This window comes from Muntiacus reevesi, chromosome 16 (assembly GCF_963930625.1).
Source record: "Muntiacus reevesi chromosome 16, mMunRee1.1, whole genome shotgun sequence".
Lineage (NCBI taxonomy): Eukaryota > Metazoa > Chordata > Mammalia > Artiodactyla > Cervidae > Muntiacus > Muntiacus reevesi.
Window position 1 is genome coordinate 776,925 of NC_089264.1, and position 15,324 is coordinate 792,248.

The following is a 15,324-nucleotide window of genomic DNA, read 5'->3' on the forward strand; positions in this document are numbered from 1 at the left end:
TGTTGGGGGGCCTCCTGTGGAGGCATTGGTTGGCAGGGGCTCACCACAGGGACAGGGCACTGGCAACAGCAGGCCAGGAAGGTCCCCCTTGGCATAAATCCTCTTGGGATTCACCATTAACCCTATCAGAGAGCCTGTAAACCCCAGGGATGGGTCTCCTCATACCATACAATGAACCCAAACCAGGAGGAAATTCAACCCCACACACCAGCAGAAAATTGGATTAAAGTTTTACTGAGCAAGGTCCTGCCCACCAGTCCCGCCTACCCGGAAACTTACACAAGCCTCTTAGCCTTCTCCATCAGAGGGCAGACAGAGAAAGCAAGAAGAAGAACAATGGCAAAGTGCTAAAACAAAAACCATATGACAGAAAGTTAATCAGGTTGAAAAAGCAGAAAGTTGTGTCCCAGATGAAGAGACAAGATAAAACCCGAGAAAAACAATGAAATGAAGTGGAGATAGCAAACTTCCAGAAAAAGAATTCAGAATAATGAGAGTGAAAATAATCTAGGATCTTGGAAAAACAATGAAGAAAATGCAAGAAATGTTTAGCAACGACCTAGAAGAACTAAGGAACAAACAAACATAGGTGAACAATACACTAGAAGGAATCAACAGCAGAATAATTGAGGCAGAAGAATAGATAAATGACCTGGAGAACAGAATGGTGGAAATCACTGCCACAGAACAGTTTATAGAAAAAAGAATGAAAAGAAATGAAGTCACCCTGAGAGATCTCTGGGACAGTATTAAAAGCACTAACATTTGCATTTTAGGGGTCCCAGAAGGAAAAGAGAGAGGAAAAATGACCTTAGAAAATATTTGAAGAGATAACTGAAAACTTCCCTAACATGGGAAAGGAAATAGCCAACCAAGTCCAGGAAGCACAGAAAGTCCCAGGCAAGATAAATTCAAGGAGGAACACACCAAGACACATAGTAATCAAACTGACAAAAATTAAAGACAAAGATAAACTATTAAAAACAACAAGAGAAAAATAAATAACTTACCAGGAAACTCCCATCAGGCTATCAGAATCATTTCTCAACAGAAACTCTACAAGCCAGAAGGGAATGGCACCATGTATTTAAAGTGATGAAAGGGAAAAACATACAACCAAGAATACTCTGCCCAGCAAGACTATCATTCAGATTTTATGGAGAAATCAAAAGCTCTCTAGACAAGGAAAAGTTAAGAGAATTCAGCACCACCAAACCAGCTTTACAACAAATGCTAAAGGAACTTCTCTCAGCAGGAAACACAAGAGAATGAAAAGAACTACAGAAAATAAACCAAAAACAATTAAGAAAATGGTAATAGAACCACACATACCAATAATTACCTTAAATGTAAATGGATTAAATTCACCAAAAGAAAGACATAGACTGGCTGGGTGGATGAAAACATGTGCATGTATGCTCTGCCACTTAACACTGCTTGACCCCTCAAACTGCATGTAATTATTTTATATTGCCACATTAATAATGTTCCAATTATGGCTTGCAATTGTAATTATCTTTTGTTTTTTGTCTGGCTATTTTCTGTAAAAATCAATAAGCATTTTTTACTATTGTGATTATGTAACTATTATTCCCTTAATACCATTGTATCACGATTGGTCAACAGAAGAATAATAGAACTCTATATCACCAAAACTATGATTTAATAGAAAAGGCTACAATCACTTTTTAAAATCCAGATGCACATCAGAATTATCTTGAAATATATTGAAAAATGTAAATGCCCAGGTACTGCTTTCTTTTTCTCCAGAGCTCCAGATAAATTTCTAATGAGCAGTAGTGTTTAAAAACAAGTGAGCTATATGATGATCCTTTACTTTTAACTAGTTTGTTTCACTTTTTTAATTTCATATTCAGTGTTCCCATTACATTTATTTTATGTTTTCCAATTTCTCCATCTTTTTTTTTTTGATGTTATTTCTCAAGCCTTTCTCAAGTATAGTAGAAAAGCTTTTGTATACATATGTATAAATAACATGCATAATGTGTGCATTTTAGAAAACTTATGAATCTTTGACCAACTAAAAAATTTATGAAATTTATTTTGATTCCACTTGTTTGACTTAGATTTCTATTTTAAAAAAATAAATATGCAACAAGCAGCAAAGGTTTATTGTATAGCCAGGGAACTACAGTCAATATCTTGTAACAACCTTTCAGTTCAGTTCGGTTCAGTTGCTCGCATCGTCTCATTCTGATGGCGGAGTCTTGGTTCCAGGGTGATGCACAGAACAGCATCACCCTTACTACTTACAGTCCCCGAGGACACGAGTCAGCACCACACAACTCCAAAGGCATTGCATGTGCCTGGGCTTGAGTGGAACCACAATTCTCTCGAGGGGGAGAAAAGCAATCAAATAGAAAACATGAATTCACAAGATAATATTTCACAAGATAATAAAAACGTGCTTTAATGTTGCTCCCACTCATATTGTGGTTAGGAATCCTTCATGAAATGCATTATCCCATTAGTCCTCAATCTCTGTAGATCAGAAGTACTGTCATCTCTATGATGGTGAGAAATCTTATAGGAAACAGACAAGATCCTGCATTGCTGAGAGACCTCATAGCTTTTAGATTAATCTTTCTCAGGGCTGATAATACAATTAATGTATTCAGGAAGTGACTCTTTATTTTAATAAGAAAAATATTGGCTCCTTGAATTAATAATACTTATTGGCTTTTTGCATGACTTTGAGGCCCATTCTTGGAACTACTATCCTGAAAAATGATAATTATAAAAAAGGTAACTGAATTTACTCTCTAAAGCATTCATTTATCCATTCATTTAGTCAATAAACTTTCAAGGACACGATGCCAAGTTCTACAGTGGTGCAGAGTATGTAAAGATGAAAAGTTATAGTCCCTTAATTCAGTGGCTAGTCATGCAAGTCAATCATTACAACAGTAGCAACAAATAATGCCAGATGTTTCTGAGCACTTACCATAGTCCAGGCACTGTGCCAAGTGCCTTCTCTGTAGTTTGTAATCTTTCCCACAGCCAATGAGGTAGATATTATTAATAATACCATTTTACAGATGAGTAAACTGAGCCCTGAGAAGGGAAAAAGTAGAAGCAGTGACAGACTTTATTTTCTTGGGCTCCAAAATCACTGTGGATGGTGACTGCAGCCATGCAATTAAAAGATTCTTGCCACTTGGAAGAAAAGCTATGACAAACTTAGACAGGTATTAAAAAGAGACATCACTTTGCTGGCAAAGGTCCATCTAGTCAAAGCTATAGTTTTTCCAGTAGTCAGATATGGATGTGAGAGTTGGTCCATTAAAAACACTAAGCATCAAAGAACTGATGCTTTTGAACTCTGGTGTTGGAGAAGACTCTTGAGAGTCCCTTGGACTGCAAGGAGATCCAACCAATCAATCCTAAAGGAAATCAACCCTGAATATTCATTGGAAGGACTGATGCTAAAGGTATAACTCCAATTCTTTGGCCAGCTTTTGCAAAGAGCCACCTCACTGGAAAAGACTTCAATGCTGGGGAAAATTGAAGGCAAAAGGAGAAGGAGGCAGCAGAGGATGAGATGGTAAGGTATCACGATATGACTTTGAGCAAACTCCAGTACATAGTGTAGGACAGAAGAGCCTCACATGCTCCAGTCCATGGGGTCACAAAGAGTCAGATATGACTTAGCAACTTAACAAAAACAACAAACTGAGGCTCCCATTATTTTAGTGACTTTTCCAGTTAGATATGGAGCTGAGAACCAAGCTCAGGCAGTCTGACCCCATAACACATTCTTTTAGCTCTGTAACTCATACTTCATATGCACTATTCATAGCATATGGAGAAAGTTTGGTGGTTGCCCAAGGGAAGAGGCTGTACGATGTCCATGAAGGAATTAGGTAAGCATCACAGGGGAGAGACGATCTAGGCTGAGACCTAATGGACTTGTAATACTTGTTCAGGCTAAATAGCTTGCAAAGAGCATCCCAAGTGCATGCATCAGGGAATGCATGCAGCAAGCACAAAGCAGGGAGAGAAGCTTGGTACATTCTATGATGGAGAGCTAGATCCCAGGAGCTTGGGCACTGAGCAAAGACTGGAATGGAAGACAAGGCCAGTGAGGAAGGCAGGATCTGAATACCATGCCTTATTATATAAGGTATCTATGAGCAGCAAGTGGTGATGGTGCTGGAGTGGCGAGCGGCCGAGAGGAGACACCCCATGTCCAAGGTAAGAGAAACCCCAGGAAAATGGTAGGCGCTAAGAGAGGGGATCAGAGGGCAGACAGACTGAAACCACAATCACAGAAGACTAACCAATCTAATCACATGGACCACAAACTTGTCTAATTCAATGAAACTAAGCCATGCCACCCAAGACAGACGGGTCATGGTGGAGAGTTCTGACAAAATGTGGTTCACTGGAGAAGGGAATGACAAACCACTTCAGTATTCTTGCCTTGAGAATCCCATGAACAATATGAAAAGGCAAAAAGATAGGACACTGAAAGATGAGCTGCCCAGGTCGGTAGGTGTCCAGTATGCTACTGCAGATCAGTGGAGAAATAACTCCAGAAAGAATGAAGGGATGGAGCCAAAGCAAAAATAACACCCAGTTATGGATGTGACTGGTGATAGAAGCAAGATCCAATGCTGTAAAGAGCAGTATTGCATAGGAACCTGGAATGTTAGGTCCATGAATTGGAAGAGGTCAAACAGGAGATGGCAAGAGTGAACATTGACATTTTAGGAATCAGTGAACTAAAATGGACTGGAATGGGTGAATTTGACTCAAATGACCATTATATCTGCTACTGTGGGCAAGAATCCCTTAGAAGAAATGGAGTAGCCATCATAGTCAGCAAAAGAGCAGTACTTGGATGCAATCTCAAAAAAGACAGAATGATCTCTGTTCATTTCCAAGGCAAACCATTCAATATCACAGTAATCCAAGTCTACGTCCTGACTAGTAATGCTGAAGAAGCTGAAGGTGAATGGTTCTATGAAGACCTACAAGATCGTTTAGAACTAACACCCAAAAAAGATGTCCTTTTCATTATAGGGGACTTGAATGCAAAAGTAGGAAGAAAATAAAACACCCAGAGTAACAGGCAAATTAGGCCTTGGAGTACATAATGAAGCAGGGCAAAGGCTAATAGATTTCTGCCAAGAGAACGCACTGGTCATAGCAAACACCCTCTTCCAAGAACACAAGAGAAGGCTCTACACATGGACATCACCAGATGACCAACACTGAAATCAGATTGATTATATTCTTTGCAGCCAAAATGGAGAAGTTTTATACAGTCAGCAAAAACAAGATTGGGAGCTGACTGTGGCTCAGATCATGAACTCCTTATTGCCAAATTCAGACTTAAATTGAAGAGAGTGGTGAAAAACACTAGACCATTCAGCTATGACCTAAATCAAATCCCTTATGACTATACAGTGGAAGTGAGAAATAGATTTAAGGGACTAGATCTGATAGACAGAGTGCCTGATGAACTATGGACGGAGGTTCATGACATTATACAGGAGACAGGGATTAAGATCATCCCCCAGAAAAAGAAATGCAAAAAGGCAAAATGGTTGTCTGAGGAGGCCTTACAAATAGCTGTGAAAAGAAGAGAAGTGAAAAGCAAAGGAGAAAAGGAAAGATATACCCATTTGAATGCAGATTTCCAAATAATAGCAAGGACAGATAAGAAAGCCTTCCTCAAAACCAGATCTGAAAGGGACACGTGTACCCCAATGTTCATCACAGCCCTGTTTATAATAGCCAGGACATGGAAGCAACCTAGATGCCCATCAGCAGACAAATAGATAAGGAAGCTGTGGTACATATACACCATGGAATATTACTCAGCCATTAAAAAGAATTCAGTTGAATCAGTTCTAATGAGATAGATGAAACAGGAGCCCATTATACAAAGTGAAGTAAGCCAGAAAGATAAAGACCAATACAGCATACTAACGCATATATATGGAATTTAGAAAGATGGTAATGATAGCCCTATATGCAAAACAGAAAAGGAGACAGAGATGTACAGAACAGACTTTTGGACTCTGTGGGAGAAGGCCGGGGTGGGATGTTTTGAGAGAACAGCATCAAAATATGTATATTATCAAGGGTGAAACAGATCACCAGCCCAGGCTGGATGCATGAGACAAGTGCTTGGGCCTGGTGCACTGGGAAGACCCAGAGGGATGGGGTGGGGAGGGAGGTGGGAGGGGGGATCGGGATGGGGAATACATGTAAATCCATGGCTGATTCACGTCAATATATGGCAAAACCCACTACAATATTGTAAAGTAATTAGCCTCCAACTAATAAAAATAAATGGAAAAAAAAGAAAGAAAGCCTTCCTCAGTGATCAGTGCAAAGAAATAGAGGAAAACAATAGAATGGGAAAGACTAGAGATCTCTTCAAGAAAATTAGACATACAAAGGGAACATTTCATGCATAGATGAGCTCAATAAAGGACAGAAATGGTATGGATCTAACAGAAGCAGAAGACATTAAGAAGAGGTGGCAAGAATACACAGAAGAACTGTACAAAAAAGATCTTCATGGCCCAAATAATCACAATGGTGTGATCGTTCACCTAGAGCCAGACATCCTGGAACGTGAAGTCAAGTGGGCCTTAGGAAGCATCACTACAAACAAAGCTAGCAGAGGTGTTGGAACTCCAGTTGAGCTATTTCAAATCCTAAAAGATGATACTGTGAAAGTGCTGCACTCAATATGCTAGCAAATCTGGAAAACTCAGCAGTGGCCACAGGACTGGAAAAGGTCAAATTTCATTCTAATTCCAAAGAAAGGCAATGCCAAAGAATGCTCAACTACTGCACAATTGCACTCATCTCACACGCTAATAACGTAATGCTCAAAATTCTCCAAGCCAGGCTACAGCAATATGTGAACTGTGAACTTCCAGATGTTCAAGCTGGTTTTAGAAAAGGCAGAGGAATCAAAGATCAGATTGCCAACATCTGCTGGATCATTGAAAAAGCAAGAGAGTTCCAGAAAAGCATCTATTTCTGCTTTATTGACTATGCCAAAGCCTTTGACTGTGTGGATCACAATAAACTGTGGGAAATTCTGAAAGAGATGAGAATACTAGACCACCTGAACTGCCTCTTGAGAAATCTGTAGGCAGGTCAGGAAGCAACAGTTCGAACTGGACATGGAACAACAGACTGGTTCCAAATAGGAAAAGGAGTACGTTGAGACTGTATATTGTCACCCTGCTTATTTAACTTATATGCAGAGTACATCATGAGAAACGCTGGGCTAGAAGAAGCACAAGCTGGAATCAAGACTGCCGGGGAGAAATATCAATAACCTCAGATATACAGATGAGACACCACCCTTATGGTAGAAAGCAAAGAGAAACTAAAGAGCCTCCTGATGAAAGTGAAAGAGGAGAGTGAAAAATTTGGCTTAAAATTCAACATTCAGAAAACTAAGATCATGGCATCCGGTCCCATCACTTCATGGGAAATAGATGGGTAAACAGTAGAAACAGTGGCTGACTTTTTTGGTTGGGGCACCAAAATCACTGCAGATGGTGACTGCAGCCATGAAGTTAAAAGACACTTACTTCTTGGAAGCAAAGTTATGACCAACCTAGAGAGCATATTAAAAAGCAGAGACAACACTTTACCAACAAAGGTCCATCTAGTCAAGGCTATTGTTTTTCCACTAGTCATGTATGGATGTCAGAGTTGGACTATAAAGAAAGTTGAATGCAAAGAATTGATGCTTTTGAACTGTGGTGTTGGAGAAGACTCTTGAGAGTCCCTTGGACTGCAAGGAGATCTAACCAGTCCATCATAAAGGAGAACATTTGAAGTGTTCATTGAAGTGTTCATTGAAGTGTTTATTGAGTATTCATTGGAAGGACTGATGCTGAAGCTGAAACTCCAATACTTTGGCCATCTGATGCAAAGAGTTGACTCATTTGAAAAGACCCTGATGCTGGGAAAGATTGAGGGCAGAAGGTGAGGGGGATGACAGAGGATGAGATGGTTGGATGGCATCACCGACTCAATGGACATGGGTTTGGGTAGACTCCAAGAGTTGGTGATGGACAGGGAGGCCTGGCATGCTGTGGTCCATGGGGTTGCAAAGAGTCGGACACGACTGAGTGAACTGAACAGAACAGATGTAACTATCCAGTTATGAAACAAATCTGTCATTTAATTTTGTCTGGCAAGTCATAGCTCTTACTGCCTGATTAACATCAGAATGAACTTACCCTTAGATTGTTGGGGTCTAGTCACATTGGTAAATAGGCTAATTTTACTGCTATTGTTTAATGCCAAAGGTCTCTTTGCAGAAAGATTTTAATATCATGTTTATTTTGGTTTCATTTGAAATCATAAGGGAGATTTTAAATGTTACAAATTATCTATGGAATCTAAGTTAATCAGTTTAGATTCACAAATTTGAATACATCAAGTTGTGTCCTTACTCCACATAATCACAAATGTGTGTAAATGTAATTGATCTCAAAAGACTAGAAGAAAATGGGCCAATATTTTAATAGTTACCTATAAATCCTGGAGAAGTTTTATATAGTTTCTAAATTTTCCATAGTGAAAGCATATCACTTTCAGGAGTACAGAAAGAAATTTTTGCAGAGTGGAAACCAGATATTTTAAAATTCAGTGTAATGCACACACATAGTTCAAAAGTCAAATTTGTCTGAAAGGACTAATAATGAAAATAATACTCTGTTCTTCACTCCCACCCTGTCTTAACTCCCCAAAATCAGTCCACTAACTCTATAACTTGTTTATCCTTTAGCTACATCAAAATTCTGTATTTCTTCTATGATTCTACAGTAAATGTGAGTTTATATACAATGTCTGAATTTGTCCATTTTAGATATTCAAGTTGCTGCTATAAGATTCAGCTCACTTATATCACCTCACATCTATCTTCCCCAATTTCCCTGTGTAATTATAACACATATTTGTTTCTCTATTGTTTGGCTATCTTTGAAATTTTAGGCAGTAAACATACACCAAATATAGTCAGTCTCTTAACATCCCCTTGGGTTTAAAGAGAACACTGGTGCTCTTATACTCATCTTTAGCTCTGCTGTCTTCCTTTTCTGGCATTCCAATCGTAGAGCATTCCAGGTGATAACATTTACATTTGGTTCTATAATTAAAATTACATCTTCCATGCTTTCTCTACCAGTATTTTTTAAAATTTGTAAACTAATAAGAGCGTTTTACATCATTGTGACTTTGTAAGCATTATTCACGGAGGAGTCAAGTGGTATTCTGTGAAGTTAACTTTCTCCTTATACTTGTTTTTGTTTCTTCTAATTCTCACAGTATTTTTTTTTAATTTTTTTTTAAATTTTATTTTATTAGTTGGAGGCCAATTACTTCACAACATTTCAGTGGGATTTGTCATACATTGACACGAATCAGCCATAGAGTTACATGTATTCCCCATCCCGATCCCCCCTCCCACCTCCCTCTCCACCCGACTCCTCTGGGTCCTCCCAGTGCACCAGGCCTGAGCACTCGTCTCATGCATCTCACCTATTTTTAAATTTTCCATAACAACAGATATTCTACAACGTCTCCTTTTGTCCCAGGAGACCTCTCCCCCAGAGCCACCTGTCTCCTGTTTTACCTGGACTGTACGTTCTGCGGGTACAGTGGACAGTTTGACTGATTCCCCAAATCCATTCCATCACAGACAATGACTGAGGAGACAGTCATGTCCCCTCATTAGACTGAGGAGACATCCTCAGTGAGGATGTTCCAAACACCATTCCTAAAGTTCCAGCAGTCTACAACACTTCCAGTTTCCTCCTCTACTTTATTGATTACACCAACACATATCACTTTATAGCATAGTTGCTTTTCATTTCTTCACCTGAATGTAAGCTCCATGAAGGCAGGAAAGCTTTTCTTTATTTTCTGTTTTTTCCCATATATTTCATATATTATCATATTCTTCATATATTTCATATTTTCATATATTTTCATACACTTTCATATTTTTCATATATTTCATATACTTTCATATTATTCATATTTTTCATATTATTCATATATTTCATATTTTTCATATACTTTCATATTTTTCAATACTTTCATATTATTCATATATTTCATATTTTTCATATACTTTCATACTTTTCATATACTTTCATATTTTTCATATACTTTCATATTTTTCATATATTTCATATTTTTCATATATTTCATATTTTCACATACTTTCATATTATTCATATATTTCATATTTTTCATACATTTCATATTTTTCATATATTTCATATACTTTCATATATTTCATATTTTTCATATTATTCATATATTTCATAATTTTCATACACTTTCATATTATTCATGTATTTCATATTTTTCATATATTTCATATATTTCATATTTTTCATATTTTTCATATACTTTCATAGTATTCATATTTTTCATATACTTTCATATTATTCATATATTTCATATTTTTCATATGCTTTCATATTTTTCATATTTTTCATATGCTTTCATATTTTTCATATTTTTCATATGCTTTCATATTATTCATATATTTCATATTTTTCATATACTTTCATATTTTTCATATACTTTCATATTTTTCATATACTTCCATATATTTCTTATATGTCATATATATTAATATATTTCATATATTTTCATATTTTATGTACTCTGTCTTCTTTGGTTTACTTGCCAGCTTTATTGGGATGCATACTGGATAACTTTCTGAGAGGTCACTTTTTCTAGACCCTTGAATGTCTTAAAAAGTTTTCATTTATCCCTTCATTGATATCTTGGGTAGGTTGGGACTATAGGTTGAAAATTTTAATGTCTCCGAATTTTGAAAACAACAGTCAAATTACCTATTACCATCCACTACTGATTGACGGGATGTTTGGGTGATCTGGTTTTACTCTGAAAAATAGCACTGACACATCTAGCAAGTAAAAATATAGGATATACAACTAAGTTTGCATTTCAGATAAACAAGGAAATTCTAGAAACATACTTATTCTAAAAGATTACTTATTGTCTATTTGAATTCCAATGTTAACTAGCTGTCCTATATTTTATGTTAACACTATTGGGACATTTTTAGGATATTCTTTTTATCCTTAACATTCTGAAATTTCACAGTATTTCCGGTTGTGAGTCTTTAAAAGAAAAAAAGTCTTTATATTAGTGCTTGAGCCCCAAGAAAGAGGGTATGATTATTATTGACATAATAATGTTTAAATAATGAGTCTTTATTGCTTCCAGGCTCTGGCTGTCTATCAGCTTGAGTCTGGGGAACAGGAACAAGAAAAAAAATGTAAAAAGTTTCATCAGTCTTAGGATTTGAAAATCTTTAGAGTAATTATCACAGTGGAAGCATGAGATGACTATAACCTATTTCATACAGAGCCTGGTTATCTAGTAGAGTTGTCTGGTTTCAAACCTTGCCACCCAACTGGCATTTCATACAAGTATCAGTGAGCAACCAACATTCAGGCTGAAGAGCCTTGTTTTATAAGAGTGAATATTCTGGACACATCCCAGATTTACCATGTAAATGCTCCACAGTGAACACAGCATAGATGTCTCCAAAGGAGAAAATTATTTGCTTGTGAGATGCATATTTCCTGTGGTTATCTCTGAGTGAACTAGCCAAAAAGTAAGTGAAGAGGTGAGAGACAAGAAGTAGTTACTTTGCAAAGTAGTGATAAAATCAACCAAGGTAAAACTGGTTTAAAGAAATTCGGAGAACTATAGAGTTGAGAGAGAAATTTTTTAAACTGACTTTAGAGTCAGTTATCTAGGTCAGCCCACCTTTTACGGGTGACACTACCCAGGCTAACAGAGCGGAAGAGACTTGCCCAGAGTCACCGAACCAGACTAGACCAGTTCCCGGTTCCCAGTCCAGTGTTTACTCCCCTTCATTGCTGCTGTGGGTTGGGACCTATTGCACAACAGCCGTATTTAATCATCCTGACAGCAATCCTGAGAATGATAAACTTTCTCTGCAACAATCTGACTCAACTCAGGGTAGCAGCTTCACCAAATGCCCCATTAAAATGCAGTCAACTCCAAGGGGAGGTGAAAAAAAAGGAAGGGGGTGGTGGTCCAGAGGGCTTGGAAAAGTTTTTCCTAACCAAAAATATTGCCCACACCCACATACCTGTGTGCCTGAAATTAACCACTGAAAATGTCTGCTGTAAGACAAATAATCATCTTTAACATTTTGCTTGGATCTTTGTAGAGGCTCCTTAACAAAGAAGAAGGTCTTAATGATATGACACCAGACAAATACATTGTGATTGAACATGGCAGAATGACTAGACAGTGGTCTGAAATGTATTAGGACCCATCAGGTACAAATAGCAGCAGGCGCCTACTTTACCATCATCATTTCACATCAGAACAAAGCAACAGATTGCTCTAATCATTTCCCTGTCATCAGATTTCACTTTTGGTGTCTGATGTCACGGTAAGGTACTTTAGTAGACCTAGTTTCCCTGATTACTTGAATAATTCACATTTTGATTCTGAATATGGGATGTTTTCAGCAGAACAAAGGCCCTTTAAATGGCAATTGCGATTTCAGCATTGAGACTCAGTTTGTCTGGACTCAAACTTCAAAATGTAGTTCCCACACCTTTAAGGTCATTTGCTTTCTTCTTTTTGTGGTCAAAAAGTTAAGCAAGATGAAGATTGAAAGATAACCATTTGTTTTTGTTAATGAAGAGGTAGTTTTAACCAGAGCTGGTGTAATGATGGTTAGGAGGCCAAGGGCAGATTGCCATGCCTTGCTAAGAAACAAATGCAGGTGGAAAGGTGGAGAAAAATTAATGCAGATAATCTTTTAAGAAGGTTGACTAGGACCAAAAAGAGAAAGTCTTTTATTGAAATATTTGGATGGATATTGATTGATTGGTTGATTTTAAAGGGCATAGGGGAGACATGAGCATTTCTATTACCTGGGGCGGGGGGTGGTGTGCGGGGAGTCAGGTCCTTAGCTTCTCCATCCAAATATTGCATAAATGTTAATATAACTGTAAACAAAGAGTCTGTCCAAGGTCATCCAGCCAACTGACCAAAGCATCAGAATTAAAATCCTGGCCCTTCAACAGCTTGTTTTCTTGGGCACATGAGGTCTCTCCATTTTGCAACTGTTTTTTATTTCAGTGGGTCATGGGAGGATGAAGGTGGTCATTTCTGTATCACTGCATTTGTAAAGAGCTATAAGGTCCTCTTGGGCAAGGAAGGGATAAGGAGAATAAATACTTGATTAAGTTAACATTTTCCATTTGCCAGACACCAGGCTAAGTGCTTTACCTAAATAAGTTATGCAACCTTCACAGCAACATATGAAGCAGATTAAGTTAATATCTTTTCACAGACAAAGAAATTGTGGCTCAAAGAGATTTAGTAATTCACCTGAAATCACACCAGCAAAAGCCAAATAAAAAAAGTGGGGGTTTTAACCAGTAGATTATCCCATCTCTCATATGCTATTTCAAATCCTGAAAGATGATGCTGTGAAAGTGCTGCACTCAATATGCCAGCAAATTTGGAAAATTCAACAGTGGCCACAGGACTGGAAAAGGTCAATTTTCATTCCAATCCCAAAGAAAGGCAATGCCAAAGAATGCTCAAACTACTACACAATTAGTGATATTTTTAAATATCACAATTCATTTTTTCTAGGTACAGTCACATATTTGTCCTGTTTTATTTCCAGAAAATGCTGTGAGACAACTGAGAACGTCAACTCCATTTGAGAATAGGGACAATGAAACATATTCTCTCTCCCCCCTGCTCCCACTTCTCTCTCATACACACACCATTAGGGAGGAAAGCCCATTAGAATGGAAATAATAGAGCCTAGATAGCTCAGTGGCCGAATTTGCCACAGAGCTGCCAGGACCCTTAAGAGAAGAGATTCAGTCCTTTGCTGTTTTTAGCCAGCAGCACCTGGTGTCCAGAGTAAAGGATATAAACCCATTCCATCAAAATGCCAGAATGTATGCCCGCAAGCAGCTTTATTGGAAGACCAGGCGAGAGGACTCATAAATAATAACTAGGAAAACTATTTCCAAGTGGAACAAACTTAAAATAATAAATGCAGCAGATCTTGACCACTACTAGGATCCTTTCCTCTCCCCAGTGAACTACAATGAGCCTCTTGGCATCATAGGGCTCTGTGCTGAGATGAGAATTTGCAATTAGCTTTAAGAATAAAAGAGTAAGTACAAATTGGCCCATATAGCCTTGATTCATAACATATCACTTAAAAGACAGTATCCATCAGTTACAAAAAAGAGTCTCTGTGTGAAGGTCAGCCTAGGTATGGTTTGTTTGTAATTTTGTGCAAGAGCTATGTCTTACTCATCGTTGCATCCCCAGCACCCAGCATAATGTCTGGCACATTGTTAGTACCCAATAAGTTTTGTTTAGTGATTAGTGAATATTAGCCAGGATATAATGATGCCATGTCTGCCACTTTGCTCCAGTTCTCTAAAACCAAGGAATATATTTAGGATTATGTTAATCAAATATACTTAGTTGGATGAAGGTAACACTGGATTGACATCAAACAGCTCTAGCCTGAATTTCCTAGGGAATTGCCTCAGTTTTAACTTACATGGTTTGTAGCATTCTGATTTAATGGAAGCAATTCCATTATTAATGGGTGAGTTTCTAGATCAGCTTGTAAAATTCAGTCAGTTAGTTCAGTCATTCAGTCATGTCCAGCTCTTTGCAGCACCATGGACTGCAGCATGCCAAGCCTCCCAGTCCATCACCAACTCCCAGAGCTTGCTCAAACTCAAGCCCATAGAGTCGGTGATGCCATCCAACCATCTCATTCTCTGTCATCCCCTTCTCCTGTTGCCTTCAATTTTTCCCAGCAGCAGGGTCTTTTCAAATAAGTCAGTTCTTTGCATCAGGTGACCAAAGAATTGGAGTTTCAGCTTCAACATCACTCCTTCCAATGAATATTCAGGGCTGATTTCCTTCAGGATGGACTGGTTGGATCTCCTTACAGTCCAAGGGACTCTCAAGGGTCTTCTCCAACACCACAGTTCAAAAGCATCAGTTCTTTGGTACTCAGCTTTCATTATGATCCAACTCTCCCATCCATACATGACTACTGGAAAAGCCATAGCTTTGACTAAATGGACCTTTGTTGGCAAAGTAAGTCTCTGCTTTTTAATATACTGTCTAGGTTGGTCATAACTTCCCTCCCATGGAGTAAGCGTCTTTTAATTTCATGGCTGCAGTCACCATCTGCAGTGATTTTGGAGCCCTCAAAAATAAAGTCTCTCA